The sequence below is a fragment of the Phalacrocorax aristotelis genome, chromosome 4, assembly GCF_949628215.1.
Source record: "Phalacrocorax aristotelis chromosome 4, bGulAri2.1, whole genome shotgun sequence".
In the NCBI taxonomy this organism is placed as follows: domain Eukaryota; kingdom Metazoa; phylum Chordata; class Aves; order Suliformes; family Phalacrocoracidae; genus Phalacrocorax; species Phalacrocorax aristotelis.
The window spans coordinates 46180973-46203351 of record NC_134279.1 but is presented as its reverse complement, the minus strand read 5'-3'; the positions used below and the strand labels follow the sequence as shown (position 1 = coordinate 46203351).

Below are 22379 nucleotides of genomic sequence, written 5' to 3'. Positions count from 1 at the left end.
TCTTCATTGGTTATTTTTTTCATAGCTACAATGATGTGATGGCTTGTATTTGTTGAATACCTATTTTACTGCAGAAATTTTTCATCTCAGTCCCTAGATGCATGAGGGTGCACTCTATACTATTAACTGTGTTCTCACATACATTTTCATCCTGGTCCTTATCAAGGAAGATGCTCAAACCTGGGCTGTTACAAAACATTACTAGCTTGCTTCTACCTTTTGTGTCATCCTCCATGAAAATACTAATCAACCATCCAAGTCCTCATAAACTCTGCTGGTTAACTTGTCCTCAAGGCAAGATAAAAGTCCAGAGTGTTATCTGGCCCTTTCGTTTGCTCAAAACTTTATCCACATTACAGTTACTCTAACTTCTATGTTCACTAATTTTCTATAAGCAGACACTTTCATTGTATTCAGTAAAGTGTCACCACATTAAATGATTTGTTGAAGACCTGACTGATGAGATCTATCCTTTTTGCCTCATCTAGAAATTGGTTCAAATAAATGTTGTGTATACAGATGTGTGCATAATTTCATTTTATTACAAGTTATTGACGGGTCTCCAGGTCTAAAAGCAGATATAGCCAAAAGCATTATTCTTTTTTCATTTTAAAACTGTATTTTGTGTGTCTCACATTTCAGTGGTTTTACGGCAGTATATAAACCAATACAACTGGTTAATATCACAGAATGCAGTAATGAAAAACATGCAAGTGCAATTTCATGCATCTGTGTGTGTATACATATTTTATGGTTCATATTTCAAAATTCATGGATCTTTTAGGATATCCAAAGAGGCAACACTTATTTTAAGAGGTGCTACAATACATTTGAATTCCTGCCTATAGCACTATCATGTGGAAAACTATGATGAGAGCAGTGAAGATGGGATTTACTCATGTAGCTTAAAAAAAAAGTGTCCAAACAAAAATTATCCGTAACAAAATCTGACTCAGAATTGTAGGCCTCTGTAAAACATCCTGCAGATCATAATGCAGAAACACCGTACTAACTAGCATTATGTCCAGGTTCATAAGCTGTTATGAATTGTGGGGTATTTTTCACTGAGAGCAAGGGTACATGAAAAGGTCTTGATTGGATTGCAAGTTTGAAGCTATTACCTAATATACTAAGGAACACAGTAGTTTTTACCAGGGCATCTTGAAGATGTCACATTCAAACAATTATATTTGAAAAAGATACAGCTGAACTTTTTGATATCTTCAGGTAAGGCATTTTAACTTCAGATCTCTTAATGTTACTTCTGTTCAAATACTTCACTCAATATGTCAGCAGATATAAGCTTGGAACCAGCCGATAAATTAATATGTAATATGTAATAGTTTGAGAAAGCACAATAACAATAATCCATTTCTTATATTTTTTTCCTGCTTCTATAGTGACTACAGAAAAGGATTTTTTATTTTCATACTCATTTATCTTCCCTCTTTTCTAAATTTAAGCTCAGCTTTAGGGAACAGCAGAAATAAAAATAGTACTACGTTCCTCATTCATCAAAGTATTGAATACAGTTTTATGTGAGTAGTTTCATTCAAGTCCAGGGGTTTGCACCAATGTTTAAAATGAAATATATATGTGTTTCTGTGTAAGTCAGCATCTTTGCCAATTAAGATGTGAAAACTTTTTTAAACATTGCTCCTATAAAAAACAAAGAACAATGGTTTGTCTTTGGTGTTTTTGTTTTGTTTTGGGGCAGGGGTATCCCAAGTTTGCTGTGGAATAGGCACTAAAACACTAGCAAGTGTGTCTCTATGAATATGATAATTTTCTTGATATCCCTGCACCAGTTTTGGAACCAACTGAGCAGAGTAAAAAAAATACTTTCTCCATAGGCACTGAATAAAGGCCTGTAAATTCATACTTCTGAAGGGAAACTTTAATTTTCACTTTTTACTTCCTAGTTGTGTAGGGTTTTTTTTCCTTTAGGCATTTTAAGGTAGTCACAGTATGTAAGATGTTACAGACTGAAAAACTAAATTTTCTGGGATTTCGTGTTTGTTTGCACATAGCATATTTGATCTGAAACAAGATGCGAACAGGAAAAATCTGATTTAGTATGAAAGATTATTCAGTACTATCTTTCAGTGTCATGGAAAGAAGTCATCAACTCTAACCCATCCTGCTAAAGAAATAAATTTTCTAACTGTTGGTCAGAAATTTAGATAAAAGGAGATGATGATCTCAGTTTAAGTTCCCAAAGGGTAGGAGCAAGCATAAGTAAATCTTTCCTTTATGAGTAGCCTTAGTGAACAGACAGGGCAGAATAAGGATGAAACCTAAACAACTAAGTCATCTTTTAAGTGATCCTTGAAAAACTGGGACAGAATACTAAGAGTACAGAAACTTGCACTACCAATTCTTTTACTATATTTAGAGACACTGATTTGACAGTGGGAGTCTATCAACAGATCTAATGACAGCTCTGTCAGACTTTGAAGACTGATAATATCATAAAGTATACTTTAATACCTCCTTTCTATCCTGACTGGTTCACTAATATAAATTTTAAGAACCAAAGACCAGATCTCAAGTCACAGATTATGAGTTACAGACAAAAATAGAGGAGTACTTGTTAAAGAGCACCCCAAGGATACATTCACATGGGCTGTGAGAAATTAATGCTAATATGATGCCTTCCCTTTATCAAACTTACTTTTCTCGTACCTGAAATATACTTTAGCAATCATCTTGGAGATAATTATGAGAGAAGAGATTTAAATAATCTTTTCCCTCCCACACTTTCTAATCTGTTTGGACTGAGAGCTTCTTTAGCAAACACTGATTATTATTCTCTGATTGCACAAGGTCTAGCGCTGGGGGGATGATCTTAATGTGAACCTTTTAGATTTTATTGGAATATAAACAGCAATATTATAAATGAATTTTTTATAGCTTTATGCCATAATGCAGTGTAACTAATCAACTCTCCTCGCTCATCTTTGCCTTATCTAAACCTGAGATTATTTTCAACACAACTTCAGAGTGACATTTGGCGTGACTTTGTTACTCTTAACCGAGTCATATAAATCTAATCAAATTATAAAACCTTTCCTAAAAACAGCTATACAAGTAGGCTTACTCTTAAATGTATGGACCTTTTATATACAGTAGCAGCAACTAATTTGCTATTTTAAAGTTAATATTTCTCTAAAATTAAAACCTTTTTCAATTTAATCATGAATAAGGTAAAATGAATGCATTGTCTATGGAATCTAAATATTTTGGAACATATTCTATAAAGTGTTGAGAATGATCCAGATTTTCAGCGGATAAACTGTTAATGAAAAGTCTACCTTGAAAACATAGCCAATTTCTTGTCACCTGCAAAATAAGCAATCATCATTGGCACCAAGAGGTGGTTCATGAAGATAGCTTTTGACTGTGATGGATGAACAACTTCAATGTATACTGGCCAAGATCATAAAAAATAAAGTGACGAAGACAAGACATTTTTGCAAAAGATCAATGAACAGAAAATCAAATCCCAGTAGAAAAAAAAAAGTGATTTAGCTTAGCTTACCATAAGCCTAAATTCTAAGGTGAGTTTTTCAGGTCTGAAGATTATGAAACAATGAAAGCTGGGGTTTGTGGTTTTTTCCCCATGGAGAACTTTTTCTGTTCTCTCTTTATAAATTCTTACGTTGCACAAGAGAAGGAGTTTCTGTGTCTTCCTCCTCTGTGGTAGCTAAAATAATCATTTGCTTTTACAGAAATAAGAACATGAAGTTGTTTATATGCCCCCTGTCCTCTCAATATTGTTGTGTTAACTAAAGAATCCAAAGAGCCTCATAAATAGTTATTTTTGTTCTGCTCTCAATTACAGCTGAGGATTAGGTGGAGCTCACATAATAACTTTATTAAATGTATTATAAAGTATTACTCTGCTTCTTATTTTTACCAACGTACCTATTTCTACCTCCTCCAAACTACTGTTCATGTACAAGTTTAATTTTAACTCTTCTCCAAGAGGTTCCAGTGTGTGATCCAAAGTCTTTTTATACAGTCCAGCTCCATAACCTTGGCTCAGAGAAAATTGCTTAATTATGCAGAAGATATTTGAAAAAGTCCACAGAAAGCAACCACAAATGGTAAAAAAGGTAATATTGTAACCAGAGGTTAGACAGTTGATAGGAATAGCTGCCCAAAGATTCAAGAAAAATACTGACAGAGAAAAATACGAAATCCTGAAGTAAACTGAAAGCATTGCAAGACAACAACTCAGCAGCACCAAAGATCTGAGTAAGCATACACATAAGGTCTCACATGAGGGTTGTTGAGCATATTGATGCTTATCCTACAGGCTCATTAGTCCCAACTAGATGAGGTAATAACTAATTGCTTGATACTTTTAGACTGTGTATATCCTGCTAGCAGACTTTCTTTGCAAATGGGAAAAAAATAAATATGAGTATCCAGCAACAGAAATATAAATTTTAAAAGTCCCAAACATAATTCCTAAGCATGGAATTACAAAGAACAAAAAAAGAAAAACCTGAAATAATACTGAATAGTGAAGAGCATCTATAGATTCACCCAAATGCTTCATGGAGCATGTCCATGATTTGGCACCTCATACTTGTGAATAACTGACCATTAGCACACTATCTCAAAGGCCTTTATTTAGAACATGTCTTCCAGGCTGTGATTTCCATATTATGTTTTAGGGAAATGACTATATCACGGTAATCATTCTTTCTTAAGGAATTTCAATTAAGTGAAATTTAAAAACCAGAAACCAGGTATAACAGCATTCTGCACTCTTGTTTGAACCAATATTTTTAATTACAACCTTGTAATACAAAGTCTGCACTCCAGTGACATGAAATAATCAGAGTTTACAAGCTACTTCAGGTCTATCACAGAAACCACAGAATCGGTCAAAAGTTTCACCAAGGGAAGATCATGCTTGACCAACCTGACAGCCTTCTATGATGGCATGACTGGCTGGGTAGATGAAGGGACAGCAGTGGTGTTGTTTACCTTGACTTCAGCAAGGCTTTTCACAACGTCTCCCGTAACATCCTCATAGGGAAGCTTAGGATGTGTGTGTTAGATGAGAGGACAGTGAGGTGGATAGAGGTCTGGCTCAACAACAGAACTCAGAGGGTTGTGATCAATGGGGCAGATTCTGGATAGAGGCCTGTCACTAGTGGTGTTCCCCAGGGGTCTGTGCTGGGTCCAGCCCTGTTCAACATATCCATCCATGACCTGGACGAAGGGATAGAGTGTACCCTCAGCAAGTTCACCAATGATACCAAACTGGGAGGAGTGGCTGATATACCAGAAGGCTGTGCTGCCATCCAGCGAGACGTGGACAGGCTGGAGAGCTGGGCCAAGGGGAACCCCATGAAATTCAACAGGCGCAAGTGCAAGGTCCTGCTCCTGGGGAGGAACAACCCCAGGCACCAGTACAGGCTGGGGGCTGAACTACTGGAAAGAGGCTCTGTTGAGAAGGACCTGGGAGTGCTGGTGGACAGCAAGCTGACCATGAGCCATCACTGTGCCCTTGTGGCCAAGAAGGCCAAAGGTGTCCTGGGCTGCATAAAAAGGAGTGTGGCCGGCAGATCAAGAGAGGTTATCCTCCCCCTCTACTCTGGCCTAGTGAGGCCACATTTGGAGTACTGTATCCGGTTCTGGACTCCCCAGTTGAAGAAAGACAGGGAACTACTGGAGAGAGTCCAGTGGAGACCTTCAGGGGACAGAAGCATTTCTCTTATGAGGAACAGCTGAGAGACCTGGGTTTGCTCAGCCTGGAGAAGAGAAGACTGAGGGGGGATCTTATCAATGCTTATAAATATCCAAAGGATGGGTGTCAAGAGGATGGGGCCAGACTCTTTTCTGTGGTGTACAACGACGGGACAAGGGGCAATGGGCACAAGGAAGTTCCACCTGAATATGAGGAAACACTTCTTTCCTGTGAGGGTGACCGAGCAGTGGAACAGGCTGCCCAGGGATGTTGTGGAGTCTCCTTCCCTGGAGACATTAAAAACCTGCCTGGATGCGTTCCTGTGCCCCCTGCTCTAGGTGTGCATGCTCAAGCAGCGGGGTTGGATGAAATGATCTCCAGAGGTCCCTACCAATCCCTACCATTCTGTGATTCTGTGATTCTGTGAACTTGCGCTGGTATCAGATGCCCCTATACACAAGAAGAAATATTGGAAGTGGAATTCCTCTTGTTTATGGAGGGATGAAGAAGCTCCTCCTAAGAGGGAGCAGGATGAAGAAGCATACTGCCCTGCCAGTCAGGAGGCAGACTACTCTAAAGCAGGGCCATCACAAGAACAGGAGGAGGAAAAGGAAGAATTCCACACTTCTCCCTGAGGAAGAACTCAGCAGCAGGGTTCCTCCTCTTCCTTGGAGGAAGAGGAAGAACTCGGAAATGAGATGGTAACCACCCAATCTCTATCCCTGAGTGAGCTGAAAGATATGCAAAAGGATTTCAGCAGTCATTCAGGTGAGCACATTGTCACCTGGTTGCTCTGATGCTGCGATAATGGGGCCAGTAGCCTTGAATTAGAGAGTAGGGAAGCCAAGCAGCTGGGATTCCTTTCTAGGGAAGGGGGCATTGACAAAGCAATTGGAAAAGGGGCAGAAGTCCTCAGCCTCCGGAAGCAACTCCTATCAGGCAGAAGGGAAAGGTATCCCTCCAAGGAAGATGTCACCCAGGCAAGTGGACCACCATGGAGAGAGGTATCCAGTACCTGAGGGAATTAGCCATGCTTTAGATGATTTATCACGACCTGGACAACGAGCAGTTATCCAAAGATCCAGATGAAGTCAAATTCATGAGACGCATGTGGCGAAGTTTGTATGGAGTGCGCCATCATCATATGCCAACTCATTGGCAGTAATGACCTGGAAAGACAGAGAGGGGCACACAGTAGGTAAATTGGCTGGCCAACTCCCCCTATATGAAGAAAGTCTGTCTTCCTCCTTTATCGGCTGTGGAGAAACTGGTCCAGCAACTCAAAGAAGATAGATCGTACTCCTCACCTGTATGGACCAGTATCTCAACTATTAGGAGTAAGCATTCCTCTGCTCAAGAGGGGAGATATAGTGGGTACACACCATGGGCTACCCTGTGGTTTTACCTGCATGACCACAGAAGGGACATGAGGAAGTGGGATGGAAAATCTACCTCAAACCTAGAGGTATGGGTATGTAAACTACAAGGTAGAACAATCACAGAAGGGGGCTCTTCCAGGAAAACTGCTGTTCCAGTTTCCAGTGGGAAGTTCCCCAGACAGAGCAGAAGGGCTGATCTTGCTCCTATCTTAATTAAGGGAATTCTGATTCATATTTACAAGAAGTCAGTAGCAAATACCATGACTGGGACTAGAGGGGTCCTGCTTCCACCCAGACAGAGGAAAGGGACAACTGGGTTTACTGGACTTTGTGGATTTGATGGCCTGGCACATCAGGCCCACAGGAATATAAGGCTTTAGTGGATATCAGTGCACAGTGCACCCTAATGCCATCAAGCTATACAGGGGAAGAACCCATCTATATTGCTGAAGTGACAGGAGGATCCCTAGAGCTGACTGTATTGGAGGCTGAAGTGAGCCTAACCGCGAATTGTGGGGGATGAATTTGCAAATAACTTAGCACTGTTTGACACGTCCTTGAACTGAAGCAATTCGGCAGCAAAAGACAGAGACAGGAATGTGGGAAATGCCAAGAAGAATTAAAGTAAGCAAAAACTAATGAAGTAGAGCAAATAGAACAGACTATTAGAATGTAGCATAAGGCGCGTGCTTAGAGCTAGCTGACGAATAACAGGAATTGTTTGTGTGTGTGATTGCATGAGGAATGTGTCGAAAAGATACATAAACAGTGAAAAGCTGACAATAAAGGTCTTCTGCAAAACATCTGTCAGGAGTCCGTGACATTCATCCCTGCAAACGGCGACCCCGACGTGGGAGTACAATGCTGAGGAGCAGCGTCCGCAGGGACGCCAGCTGGACGAATCAAGCTGACGGCAGGACCGCAGCTTTAATCCCGGGACATCACCTTAATATTACAGGTGAGCGGCTGGGGCAGTAAGCATGGGAGCTAATCTGTCTGCCAAAGAAGAAGCGATTGTTAATTACTGATTCAGTTATTGAGCAAGCAAGGCATTAAATATGATACTTTTAGAGTAAAGTTATTACGGAAATTCCTGCAAAAGCATGGGGCTCCATCAACAGTCTCCGCAGTGTTTGATGCTGAAACATGGGAAGGAGCAGGGCAAATGGTGGAGACATGGTCACAAGCCCCGTCCTGAGAGTGGCAATAATCCCGGCACGGAGGAAGCAGCACCGTAGGAAGCGGCGCTGGGGGCTCTAACACCTGTGCAACCCTGCGAGGGATCGGAGCCGGCGCCAGTACTGGGGAGGGGCGGAGTGGAGGCTGCCGTTGGCAGCGCGCCATTTGCAGGTGGCAGATCAGCAGCCAGAAACCGATGCCGGTGCCGCACATCCGCGGCAGTGCCGACCTGGGACCCGCACCCATGCCTGCCCGACCTTGCCGCCAGCACCGACGCGGAGAGAATATGAAACAGGAGCCAAAATGACATCCCGATTTGGAAAGACCTACAGCCAGAAAGGGGGAAACCGCAGTTCCAAGTTTGATGAAGTGTTTTCCACCAAATGAATGCACTGCACAGTCAAACTACTCCTCCACAAACAAAAAAGGGGAGATAGCCAAGAAACCCCACACAACCGATTAGCAAAAATATTATACGTGATGAACCATTTGTCGCTACCATTCCAAAACGATGATACCCCACCTATAGTAAAACACTATAAAGCCATGGGCAAAGCCATGTTGGAACAGGTTTAATTCTGGAGGGACTGCAGCCAGCCATGGGCAAGGGGAGGAGTTCACTGCAATGTTAAAACCTATAACCTGGCCCAAAGGGACCAGGGGTGGAGATTGTGATGGATATAACTTTAAATTGTTGTAACCTGTGATTTGAGCTGCGTGTTATAGGAATTACTACACCATCCAAACCAATGGAGGACAAGTCTTTCAAGGAGCAGTGCAAGTGCAGCAGTGACCTGACCTCAGCTGGCTTTGGTGCCCAGTAACTCAATGCAACACACCCCCTCTCCTGTCCTGAGTGACCACAAGTACAGATGGAGACCAAAGCCGTGGACTAAATGATATCCGTGTATTTTATCAAAGGATGGGGAAGTGGGGTGGAGGTTAATGAGGTTCTATTGGATAATGTGGATTAAAGCTGACAATAAAGGTCTTCTGCAAAACATCTATCAGGAGTCCGTGACATTCATCCCTGCAGGGAATGAGTGGGAAATCCACCCCATTGTGACTGGCCCAGAGGCTCCGTGCATTCTTGGCAAGGACTGCCTCAGGAGAGGGTATTTCAAGGACCCAAAAGGGTACAGATGGGCTTTTGGTATAGCTGCCTTGGAAAGAGAAGAAATTAAGCAGCTGACCACCTTGCCTGGCCTCTCGAAGGACCCTTCTGTTGTGGAATGGCTGACGGTCAAAGAACAACAGGTGCTGATCACCACCACAGTGCACCGATGGCAATATCGCACCAACCAAGACTCCCTGAGCTGATCCATGAACTGATTCGTCGACTGGAGAGCCAATGAGTGATCAGCAAGACCCACTCTCTCTTTAGCAGTCCCATATGGCCAGTGCAGGAGTCTAACGGAGAGTGGAGACTAACAGTAGACTATCGTGGCCTGAACAAAGTCACGCCACCTCTGAGTGCTGCCATGCTAGACTTGCTAGAACTTCAATACGAACTGGAGTCCAAGGCAGCCAAGTGGTATGCCACAATTGATATTGCTAATGCATTCTTCTCAATCCCTCTGGCAGCAGAGTGCCGGCCACAGTTTGCTTTTACTTGGAGGGGCCTCCAGTACACCTGGAATCGACTGCCCCAGGGGTGGAAAGAGTCCTATCATTTGTCATGAACTGATTCAGACTGCAGTGGAACAGGGAGAAGCTCCGGAACATCTACAACACATTGATGACATCATTGTGTGGGGCAACATAGCAAAAGTTTTTGAGAGAGAGGAAAACAGTCCAAATCCTTCTGAAAGCCAGTTTTGCCATAAAACAAGGTAAAGTCAAGGGACCTGCACAGGCGATCCAGTTCTTAGGAATAAAATGTAAAGATGGATGTTGTCAGATTCCAATGGAGATGATCAACAAAATAAGAGCCATCTCTACGCCAACTAGCAAAAAGGAAACACAAGCTTTCTTAGGCGTTGTCGGTTTTTGGAGAATGCATATTTCAAATTTTAGTCTTATTGTAAGCCCTCTCTATGAAGTGACCTGGAAGAAGAATGATTTCAAATGGGGCCCTGAGCAACAACAAGCCTTTGAACAAAATAAACAGGAGATAGTTCATGCAGTAGCCCTTGGGCCAGTCCAAGGAGGACAAGGTGGGAAAAATGTGCTCTGCGCCTCAGCTGGGGAGAATGGCCCTACCTGGAGCCTCTGGCAGAAAGCACCGGCGAAGACCCAAGGTCAACCCCTAGGGTTTTGGAGTCTGGGATACAGAGAGTCTGAAGCCCGCTATACTCCAACTGAAAAAGAGATATTGGCAGCATATGAAGGGGTTCCAGTTGCTTCAGAAGTGGTTGGTACTGAAGCACAGCTCTTCCTGGCACCCCAACTGCCAGTGCTGGGCTGGATGTTCAAAGGAAACGTCCCCTCTACACACCATGCAACTGATGCTACATGGAGTAAATGGGTTGCACTGATCACCCAGCGGGCTTGAATAAGAAACCCCAGTTGCCCAGGAATCTTGGAAGTGATCATGGACTGGCCAGCATGCAATGATTTCGGAATATTGCCAGAGGAGGAGGTGACACGTACTGAAGAGGCCCCACTGTATAACAAACTGCCAGAAGATGAGAAGCAATATGCCCTGTTCACTGATGGGTCCTGTTGTATTGTAGGAAAACATCGAAGGTGGGAATCTGCTGTGTTGAGTTCTACAGGACAAGTTGCAGGAATTGCTGGAGGTCAAGGTGAATCAAGTCAGTTTGCAGAGGTAAAGGCCATCCAGCTGGCGTTAGACATTGCTGAACAGGAAAAGTGGCCAGTGCTCTGTCTCTATACTGACTCCTGGATGGTGGCAAATACCCTGTGGGGCTGGTTACACCAGTGGAAGCAGGGCAACTGGCAGCGCAGAGGCAAACCCATCTGGGCTGCCACACTGTGGCAAGATATTGCTGCCCGGGTAGAGAACCTGGTTGTAAAGGTACGGCATGTGGATGCTCACGTCCCCAAGAGTTGGGCCACTGAAGAATATGAAAACAACCAGCAGGTAGATCAGGCTGCTAAGATTGAAGTGGGTGAGGTGGATCTGGACTGGCAGCATAAGCATGAATTATTTATAGCTTGGTGGGCCCATGACACCTCAGACCATCAAGGGAGAGATGCAGCATACAGATGGGCTTGTGATCAAGGGGTGGACTTGACCATGGACGCTATTGCACAGGCTATCCATGAATGTGAAACATGTGCTGCAATCAAGCAAGTCAAGTGATTAAAGGCTCTCTGGTACGGAGGATGATGGCTGAAATATGAATATGGGGAGGCTTGGCAGATTGACTATATCACACTCCCATAAACTTGCCAAGGCAAGCACCATGTGCTTGCAATGGTGCAAGCAACCACTGGCTGGCTGGAAACATACCCCTTGCCCCATGCCACTGCCCGGAACACTATCTTGCACCTGGGAAAACAAGTCCTATGGCGTCATGGCACCCCAGAGAGAACTGAGTCAGACAACGGGACTCATTTCCAAAACAACCTCATGGACACGTGGGCCGAAGAATACAGCACTGAGTGGGTGTATCACATCCCCTATCATGCCTCCAGGAAATTGAACAATACAATGGACTGTTAAAGACTCCACTGAGAGCAATGGGGGGTGGGACATTTAAACACTGGGATACACATTTAGCAAAAGCCACCTGGTTAGTCAACACTAGGGGATCTGCCAATTGAGCCGGCCCTGCTCAATCAGAACTCTTACGTACTGTGGAAGGGGATAAAGTTCCTGTAGTGCACACAAAAAATATGCTGGGGAAAAATAGTTTGGGTAATTCCTGCCTTGAACAAAGGCAAACCCATTGCTGGGATTGCTTTTGCTCAAGGATGTCGATGCACTTGGTGGGTGAGGTGGGAGGATGGGTAAGTCCATGAATACCTCAAAGGGATTTGATTTTGCCATATCAACAGTATTACAGTAAAAATCACCCAGATTAGTGAAGAATGAATTTTTATGAAAACCAAGCAAAGTGCAGCGATGATGGAACCAGACAAGTGCAGCAGTGATGGAACCAGAACTGGCTTCAGCATGAAACAATCCAACACCACGCACCATCTCTCCTGCCCTGAAGGATTACCATGACAGATGGAGCCCAAAGTCATGGACTAAATGAACTCAATAGATATCTTAGAGGGATGGCCCACAGACCATATTGGTGTGTGTGTATATATATATGTGTATATATATATTGGTGTATATATAACAAAAGACAGGAAAGGTGGTGGTGATTAACTGGGATGTCTTGGAAACTGTGGGACCTGGGCATGATGTAGATGGTATAGAGTAAGGGGTGGATAATGTCCTCATTTCAGCTGGGATAGAGATAATTTACCTCCTAATAGCTGGTATAGTGCTGTGTTTTGGATTTAGTATGAGAATAATGATGGTAACACACTGATGTTTCAGTTTTTGCTAAGTAGTGCTCACACTAGTCAAGGACTTTTCAGCTTCTCGTGCCCTGCCAGTGAGAAGTTAGGAGGGGGCACAGCCAGGACAGATGACCCCAGCTGACCAAAGGGATATTTTGTACCATATGGCATCATGCTCATTACATAAAATGGGAGAAAGCTGGCCATGGGGCCACTGCTCAGGGACTGGCTGAGCATCAGTTGGTGGTGAGTAATTGTTTTTCATTTGTTTCACTTGTCTTTCTTGGGCTTTATTTTAATTTTTCTCCCTTTTTATTATTTTCCTTTTCACTACGTTTCTTCTTCTACTTCTTCTTCTTCTTCATGACATGACATATTATATTATATTATATTATATTATATTATATTATATTATATTATATTATATTATATTATATTATATTATATTATATTATATTATATTATATTATATTATATTATATTATATTATATCATATCATATCATATCATATCATATCATATCATATCATATCATATCATATTTCAATTGGTAAACTATTCTTATCTCAACCCGCAAGTGTTCTCACTCTCAGTCTTCTGATTCTCTCATCCATCCCACTGGGGCAGCTCGGGGAAGTGAGCAAAGTGAGCAAACAGCTGTGTGGTGCTTAGTTGCCGTCTGGGTTTAAACCACGACATACACTTTTGAAATAACAGCACAACATACATTAAATTAAAGGATATTTCTCAGTAATTTAGTGTTCTGAGTTTGCACAAAACATGAGAAAAGTTTCACTGAGCAAAACAGCTTTCTAAATGTCTCTACTCATCTCAGTTACCTGCACCTTCAAGCACTCCTTGTCTCTAGAAACACTGATTCCTACAGATTGCTTGTTCCAGGCAAGTTCAGCAAATTTTGTATAGCAATGAAACACCTGTCAAACATGCTGTCTGTAAAAAAGTTTACCTTTAAACACAAACACTGTATTGAATAAATAAAAGCTTCAAATGGAGCTTTAGGGTCAATCTTTCTTCATAGAAACAAAACTCTCCTGATATAACTGTAAAAATGTACTGTCCTGGGACAGCACAGTGGACTGTGGTGATCAGTTTAGACCTCTGGATTACTAACACGACCTAATCCATTCTTCAATATTTTAAGAAATGTGATTTTTTTTTCTCTAAAGGAATTAAGTATAACTATTATTTGTGAAAAAAAGGTGAACCAACTGAATACTCAGCTGCAAGATCAGCTGGTGTAAGTTTCATCCTTTTTACAAATGACTCTTCTATGACTTTATTTCATGCATAAGGTCACTCTAGAGTTAGATAGCTCTCAACCTCATACTGGATCACAAGTGCGTTTAATGAGAACTAAGCATTAGCCTCAAGGATTGCAAGGACCTGCAATTTGGATGAATTAAAAACTGTAGTCCAAAATATGGACATAAGGTCAAGGTAGGTATCTCCAAAGCTAGATAAGACATAGAATTTCTGGGTTGCTGGTTCTGACATCCAAATCTCACCTAATCTGAGAAGTGGTTGCAGCAGCTTTTCCTCAGAGTGGCCTGTTGAAATGTGCTTTGATGGTGCAGTGCTCTGCTCTTCATACATAAAACATCTTCAGAACAATATCAGAACCTAGTTCTTAGGTTACAGTAAACCCCAAGTGTGTCTACATACATATCTACACACCTATGACAGTATGTATATGATAAACTTTCCATAGATGAACACCCATTCCTTTTTCACCAGTGTCAGTTTATCTCTTTTCACATTTATTTATCAGCTCAGAACTTAAAAAGTAAATGCTGAGGATTCCCCACCACCACAGTTCTCCTTCCCTCTGTGGAAATCTGTTTCTAAAATAACTCACATTCAATTACACAGGTCACTTGTGAGAGTGACTTTTCTTAGTGAGCCTGAAGAAAAGTCTGCAGTATCTGAACCATGAAAAATTATGCACAGTATTTCATTTTAAATATGTGCCAGATTAACAGAAGGTAATTGGGGCAGATTGTGAATTGAAGCAGCTGCTTATTTGCAAATGCTACAAACACCACTTCTTTTTGCTTAAAATTTCTATTAGGTACTTTCCTAACAACTACTACAGCTTATTTTATCTATGTGACCCCAAGCCAATATTCCTCACTGACTTTTGTTGGAGCTTTTTCTTGAGTTTAACACATCACTTCTACTATTACGTCTACAGCTGCAACCCTTCTACTACTATTATATGTAAGCAAAGGAGAAACATTAAACAAGAGATGGTTTAAGATGGCTTTTCTCTTTGTAATATTTATCCCAGATTTGAAATCTGCACTATTCTGGTATCATTAAGTAAATCTAGGTTGAATTTTAACAAAAAGTATGTGACAATATAAATAATTAAAAACCTAATATTGAGTGATGTTTGGAGGACTCCACAGGCAACCCCTCCTCCCCCCCAACATACATCTTGATATTATTTGCAGAACTACTTCGGAGTTACTATTCCAATATTAGTTTGGCATTAGAAATCAGCACATTACCAGAACAATAATGAGAGACATTACACTTCTCATATATATCTGTACAAAAGATGACAACTGGCTAATTTTTGGAAGTTTCTGAGGAATTTATTTAGACAGTTTGCACACACTGAACTTTCTGGACTCAAATGATATATCTTTAAAAAAAAAGGATTCTATCTGACTGCATCTTGAAGTCACTACATCTTTGACTACATCTAGAGAACACGCACCACATCATGTCGTGTCGAATATCAACGTCTTTTTGGTCAAAAGAACAAAAGGATCACTTTCAGATAACTTTCCCACTTTCCTCTTTACTGTATTGAAAGCTATTTTAAACCTGTCATCTGAGCGGATTCCCAAAACTCTAAATTATGAATCTACCTTTATTATGTCAAATATTTTTATTTTATATAAATACATGCCAGAGGAAATAAGATGTCCTGTAATATCATATCAAACATGCAATTTGCAATAGCATTCCTTTATTAAAAACGCCAATTATAATTTCACATAAAATTTAATTGAGGTCATTACCCTCCTGACAAGTTATTTCTAAATTCTTTCTTCTAATAAGATTTGTTATTTTAACATTTTCCACATCAATGCTTCTTTCACATCTATATACTTCTTATCTATTTATAACGATAATAGAAATTACCCATCATTTGGTTGTATCAATGTGCTGTTAATAAGAAAGCTATCTATTTAACCGCTTATCTGGGAGATGAGATTATCATTTATTTGTAAAAATGTAAATGCGATCTTCTTAAAACCATAATTTATTACAACAAAATTATTTTTGTTAAAATATTAGTAAAAAACCGCTAAACTTATGAATGAATTTCTAAGACTGTCTACTGCAGTCTTGATTAAAATGCTCGGGAAATGCATAATCTTAAAAAACAAAACTAATCTTTACATTGGGCTTACTGCATTATTGCCGTGTACTTCACAAAGTTAAATATGGCTTGCCAATTCATTATGTAGGCAAACAAGGGAGGTCATATTATTCACTAAGAGATCTCAACTACTTGTTCCTATTTTACTCAGAAATAATATATTGGCCAGGACAACTAAGATTATTGACTTGGAGGTTTCCTAAGCCTCATGGGATGCTTTACTTCATGTAAGTGCATGTGGTGGAGGGTACCTTGTCTGAAGGGCATGAAGGTTTCCTTTCACAATAAACTTGCCTTAGGTGTGTTTGCCATTGACGTGCAAGTAGTCAGATATTCAAGGCACAATTAGTTCTGGGTTTGGTCCTTCAAATATTTAATACATTTGGGAAGGTCATTTATGCTTAATTAAGTTTAGTATAAGCCCAGATCTGGACCGAAAAAAAAAATAAAATTCCACCTTCAATCGAATCTAAATATATTCATTTGTATTGTAATATGAAGTATTTAAAACCTCAGGGAGATTAAAAAGAGGGAGGGTTTTTTTCTATAGTTTACTAATAATAGGCCCATAAAAATAAGCAAGGATGAAAAATTTGCTTTCAGTAAATAACATCCTGTCTTGTACGGCTCCTGTACTGTGAGCAAGTCACACCTTCGTGTACACACTACTAGTGGAAACCACAGTTTTAATGTAAAAAGAAACTGGAGACAAGTACTTCCACTTTGAACACAGAACAAAGTGCTGCTACTGATACACCCTCCATGATAAAAGATACAGTGGGTCTCCTCCAGTACATGTGCATTGCCTCACACAAAACTAGGACACTACAGGTCTTTCTTCAATACAGGACAACCTAATTTTACCCTCATGATGGTGATAACTGAGTGAACAAAGTAATGGGGTCTTAAGTGGAGCAAGTGGAGCATATAATTGAAATTAACATCACTTTTGAAAGTTGCACTTACCTATAATTAAGATCTTAGTATGCAAACAGCAGCTTATGACCCAGTATTCCCTATGTCTCACACTCGCGATTTCTATTAAAAAAAGAACTATGTCTTCTTCTAGAACAGAGCAAACACTGAGAATGAACTATTTTGTCCTGACAGGGTCCCACAAAGCAGGATGGATGTACAGAAGGATAGTTTGCTAAAGCTTGCAACTCACGTGACTTGGGCTGCTTTATTTTATTTCCTGGTTAACTATTACCTAAAAAAACAATGCTAATGTATGGTACCAAAGAATCAGAAACATGCTTGTGAAATAAAAAACTAAATGCACTGATTCACAAGAAACAAAATAATCACATCAGGACCTGTTTCATTTACATAATTATCCCTCTTTAAAACTCTACTCTAAGCTCACTTACTAGGTTTAAGGTTCGTCCTCCTATGCTCCAGCGATACTGCTCTGCCTCTTTTGAGGTTCTAAGAAAAGAAAAAAAAAAGGAAAATAGAAGGAAAGATGATGAGCATGTTTATTTAAAACATACTTCCTTGCCTTTAAATTATACAGCATTAGTCAAAACAGGTAAGATGCAAAACTTGGCTTTGAAGGTGCCATACTCGCCAGATGTGAGCAGCAAATGCGCTAAGGATGTTTTGCTGCATCACATCACTTGCTTTTTAATACCTTTCTGAATTTCTGTCAGCGAGCACCTGCTTCCACTTGCTTTCCTTTTCAGCCTCTACACCCACCACAGGGGCATTAGGATTGTGTGAAATACTACAGAACCTTGAGCCCACCCATACTTAACTGCAGAATGGAAGCCAGCCCAGGAAGAACAACATGTGTTATTCTGTAAAACTAGGGAAGAAGCCTAAAGACCTAGCTAAGAAAGAAAGGGTTTAGTAAATAATCCTTTAGGAACACTTTTGGACACTGTACTCTGCTTGTGGTAGCAACAGAGTAATAAACTTTGTATAATTATTGCAAGACAAATTTACTGCTTCCCCTTCAACATACCAATGTTGCACATTGCTTTCAGATGTTTTATCTTAGATTTTGCATTCTGACAGAATTTATTCTTTTTTTAATATGTTTCTTGAAAGTGTACATATTTGTATACTGACCTTGTAAAAAGGGAATTTAATAATGTATAACTTAACACTTCATATTCAGAATAACATAAATTTAAATATTGGATCTTTTTATTCAGTGGACTCTCTTTTTTTGTACACTGACTTGTATGTGTGTTTATTTTGCAGTTATTCCCATTGTCATATTAGCAGTAACATTTCTGGTTATATTCCAAATACAAAATCTTTTTCAGAAAGAAGGGGAAACATCCCACCAGTTCAATTTTCAAATGGTGATACTTAGGTATTAGCAGGTAGACCAGCCTTAGGAACAATGGCATATTTGGGGAAAGGAGGTGGAAACCACAGTGTAGATGTAAAACATGGTGGCTCTTGGCTGTAGAATTTACTTCCTCCAAACTCAAAGTCAGTAACTTAAACTCATTTCTTTGGTAGACTAAAATTGATCATGGGGATTCTACCATGCTTTTCATAGGAAAACTGAAATACGATTTCAGAAACATAACAGAGAAGTATGTGAAGAAAAAAACCACAGTCTGCTGCCTTAATGGCTTCATTTGCCTATTGTTGTCAGTAGCACATGTACTCTCAGAAAAGTGAAATAACTATTTTAAAACACACTGAGTGTTCACATTTTTAAAAGAATACGGGTCAAAGAAATGTTGTTACGTTCTTTTTCACTGAAACTAACATAACTGCGACTGCCTACCTTTGGGTGTTCGCATGGAAAAATTTTGACGAATTGAAACATTACAGCTTTATGTCATATTTTATTTCTGTATTCATAATTTTGGTGTAAGATTTTATCTTTCTCTTTCTAATAGCTTTCTATTATCTTATTTTCTTGTTTGTCTTAAAAATGCTTGGTCACCAAGAATAAAATATAGTTGGTATTTACTTCATGCTTGTTAGAAAGTAAGCTTTCATCCTGAGTGAAAGAATACCTATAAATTGAAAACTGAGAAGTCTTTTCAGTCACATTCTGTTGCTTCTTTACATAGTTATCCTAGTGTTAGTCCTGCAAAGAGTGCCTGCATGGCTTTATTTCAAAACTGGGGTTACAAATTATCTAGCAAGATTAAATTTTGGATTGCTAAATTCTTCACTTATAGTAGGATTCATTGCCCATATTGTAATTTTTTCCAGAGAAACCATTATATCTTATTTATCACCTGTTTAGCTATCTATATTTCATATACATCTATATTTACTAGAGGATCACTGCACATTTTAAAATTCTATTACTTTTTCTCAACTCGGTGACTGAATTAACCCTAACACATAATTGTGTATTTTTTTCTATACTTTTTACAGAGGCACAAAAATTACAGAACAGAAGAAGAATGGGAGAGATGATTACTATCTTGCACACTAATAGTTTTGTTCACAAGGAAACACAGTACAGAAATTTATGCAGTTACAGTGAAAATCCCTTTGCCAAATACCATTTAAATTACTATATGCTTTGTTGATATAAAGATCTTCTAGGAGGATAGGATTTCATTCCTATAAATACATAAAAAATTATCATTGCTCTGTGAAAGGGGGTATGTTGCTCCATACCAGCCAAACAGGGAGGATCACATAGATATGCACATGAAACAGCCACTCAGATGTGAATGAATTTATGAAAACACAATTTTTTGCTACTATTTAACTAGATCTAGGTTTTGTAACAATAACTCTGTATTTTGAAACTGTGAACCAGTCCCCTTAATAATCTACTGTCTTTCTGATGTATCACGCAGTGAAGAAAAAAATACCCATCATTTGTAAACTGCCTGAACTTGATCAAGCATATCCTAACTGATAATGACAGAAACTTGCATGATCTGTTAGGTATGGAACATAAAACCTATGTTCACTTCAGCTAGTCTGTGAAGCCTCATAAAATTTTGAGAGAGTTACACTAAGCTAATAATATATTGCTGCATCAATTGAGCCAAAAAATACCCATAAAAGTGTTCCTTTTACATGCTCTAAGGACTCCTGAAGGGAGAGGAGGGCAAGAGAAGCAGGAGAACCAGATTTTTCATCGTAGCCGAAGTAATGAGGTCAGAAGGGCTTTGTGCAGACACTGGTACTTGCTTTCTGAGGAGACAGCTTACAAACTGTGAATATCAGAAAGTAATAACATTTGAGTGTCACAAAGTAGTGTTTTTAATAACTGACTTAAAAAAGGAAACCTGAAGATAAGAAATTTGCCTTACTTCATTATGTGATTTTATAAACATACCTCAGTATTGTATTCATTTTTGTTACTAGAGGGTTAGGAGCAACATCTTAGTGAGGAAGATGACGATATATCTCTGCTGCATTGCCAATTAGACTGATTCCCAACTGTATTCATGCATGGAAGGTATTATTTTAATACAGAATATAACAAAGCTATGAAGTATATAATCTATGTATCAAAATAGATATTTTTCAACTACCTGAATGCAAAACTCCTTTTTGTTAAAAAGTACTTTCATGCTATTCAATCTGTATTTGTTTTTTATATTAATTTAATAACAGCAAATGTATTTGAAATACACTATCTAAAATTTTACAAACTCAATTACTTTAATTATTTTATAAAATCCTAAATATTCACTGAAGTTGTGAGGCTCATCTCATAATTCTTCTCTTAGAGAAGCAAATAAAAACATCCAAGATAAATGACTTGCCCATGGGTACCCATTCCATGTCGGAGAATTCCTTTAGGTCAAAAATCCCTATCCACCCCTGGTGTTCAAATCACTAAAATCTGCTTCATTCACAAACTGTAAGTGAACAGTGTCCAGATAGTTTTTGGCATAAACATTGAACTTCATCCTAAAACAGTGTTCAGAAGGGACTTACCTACCCTAAACTTTCTCAGTATTGGATTCTACCAAACAGTATTGCTAGGAGAGTTTGTGTGGATAAAATCTTCATGACTGTGTGACTGACCCTATCCTGCAGTCTAGACCTCATATTTTCTAAAACCCACATAAGTTGCAGACACAATGATCAAGCCTGTACTCCTTAGTTGTCTTTATTCTTCCTCACAGGAATCTGCAACACAATTTCTGACCTCTCAGCCATGGTTACTCTTCTTTCATCTCACATTTCCAGGAAATTGTGATTTAGTGTATTCTGGCATCCCCAGCACACAGTTGAGGCACAGTAAACTAGCTGTGGCCCGCTGCTGAAGCTTCTTCCCCATGTCCTACAGCTCCAGCTGGGGACTCCTCTCCTAGAGCTATTCATCCAATATTGTACAGCTGCCAGGACAGATGATATCATTGGAACAGGTTCTTGTGTGGCAAAATGCAGCAGGCTGATGATGACCATGTCACATCACAGCAATTCTGGCTTAAACCAGTCTGCTGGTCCCACAGCTGAGACACACTGATGACAAATGGCTCCTCACATTCTATGTCTTGTTGGCTAAGATTTAAGCCAGGATGTTATTCTGGGCAGGTCAGATAAGCCTCAAGAATTATCATGTGATTTTAGGCTGATACTGTGCAAAGCCACCCATGTGCTGCCTGCTGTGAAAGCCCAGCTTCAGCCTGAAACCCTCTCGTAACCACCAGCCAGCATGCTCAGGATCAGCTCCTTGTATTTCACCATCATGGGAGAGGTCAGCTGCTGGTGTGACCCTGCTGGTGGCTGCTCCCCAGTGGAGCAGCTGCTGTCAAAGATGTTTTAGCAAAGGGACGCCCAAGGGAAAGGCTGTGCCCTGCCACCAGCTGTGCTCGTGAGCCCTTTGGATACTTAGCTAAGACAAGGGTAAAACTGAAGCTTCAGACCCAGCTTTCTGGTAAATTTTGCATTACACTACCTGGTTCTGACATTCCAGTGAAATGTTGCCTGTGTTAGATGGAAAATACTTCATCCATGATGGTCAGATGTACAGGTCTGGAGTATCACATACACTAACACTTTCACTGATTGCAATGAAAAGGTGACATTTTATGAAAATTATGCTCATCAGCTAAGAGTTAAGAACCGGGTTGGCTTTTGTTCTCAACTGTCAACCAGACTCGCTCTGAAGCATTAATAATGCTCTTATATATTTTTATCTAACCCTTTAAAATAGTGGTGCAAAGAGAAGAGGGGAAAAACCACACATTTTGTATTAAACGCTGAGACGTCTCTTCTGACTTTGGTTTCTAGTTTGGAGAAGCAATCTACTCTGGAGAAACCATGAATGGAGAAACAGTCTTATCTTTAAAATTTTACCTGCTCGAAGTTCTTAAACAAC

The 22379-nt window shown here is 39.9% G+C and overlaps 1 long non-coding RNA gene across 1 annotated transcript in view; it reads right to left on the bottom strand.

Annotated features, from left to right (window-relative positions):
- LOC142056938 (uncharacterized) overlaps window positions 1-22379 on the bottom strand; it is a 543236-nt gene that overhangs the window by 214485 nt on the left and 306372 nt on the right. The window contains exon 4 of the long non-coding RNA XR_012660487.1: window positions 17476-17533. This is a non-coding gene — a long non-coding RNA (uncharacterized LOC142056938). The remainder of the gene's footprint in view (window positions 1-17475; window positions 17534-22379) is intronic.